A 709-nucleotide genomic window follows, 5' to 3' on the forward strand; every position below is an offset into this window, starting at 1 on the left:
ATGAACAATGTCCCCTGGTCTCTTGTCCCCCCCCAGCTCCTCCCCCACAGGTGTCACTGGCTTTACTGCATGAACAACGTGCTGCTGTCCCTGGCAGGTGAGGTGGGGGCAGGGGCTGCGGGGGGGCAGGGAGGGGGTCAGGAGTGAGGGACACGAGCCACGTTGCGGGTTACGGGTTGGGAGGAAGGGGCGCCGGGGGGGCTGGATGTGACTGAGGGGCTCTGCCCCCCCAGGGAAATCCCCCCAGCTGGTAGGAGCCTGCTGCAGTCAGTGGAGGAAGCCCTAGAGGAGTGGTATGGGGGTGATTGGGGGGGTCCTGGGGTCACCCCAAAGCATAGGGGGAGTAACCGCCTCTCGCCTGCTACCTTCTAGGAGCCTCACCATCCGCCCAGCTGCGGGGCAGGTAGGTACCCCCCACACCCCCTACCCAGGTGTCCGGGCTCCCAGCTCCCTCCGGGGCCCTGCAGTCAGTGGAGGAAGCCCTAGAGGAGTGGTATGGGGGTGATTGGGGGGGTCCTGGGGTCACCCCAAAGCATAGGGGGAGTAACCGCCTCTCGCCTGCTACCTTCTAGGAGCCTCACCATCCGCCCAGCTGCGGGGCAGGTAGGTACCCCCCACACCCCCTACCCAGGTGTCCGGGCTCCCAGCTCCCTCCGGGGCCCCTCCAACCCCACATCCTCCCACTCTGTGTCTGCCCCCCAGGCCCTGG

General features: G+C 67.1%; 1 long non-coding RNA gene across 1 annotated transcript in view; it reads left to right on the forward strand.

Moving 5' to 3' along the window:
• LOC102382904 overlaps nt 1-444 on the forward strand; it is a 2,624-nt gene extending 2,180 nt beyond the window's left edge. Inside the window, exon 3 of the long non-coding RNA XR_003096122.1 lies at nt 255-444. This is a non-coding gene — a long non-coding RNA (uncharacterized LOC102382904). The remainder of the gene's footprint in view (nt 1-254) is intronic.
• Nucleotides 445-709: the final 265 nt, after the last annotated feature.

This window comes from Alligator sinensis, unplaced genomic scaffold (assembly GCF_000455745.1).
Source record: "Alligator sinensis unplaced genomic scaffold, ASM45574v1 scaffold1302_1, whole genome shotgun sequence".
Lineage (NCBI taxonomy): Eukaryota > Metazoa > Chordata > Crocodylia > Alligatoridae > Alligator > Alligator sinensis.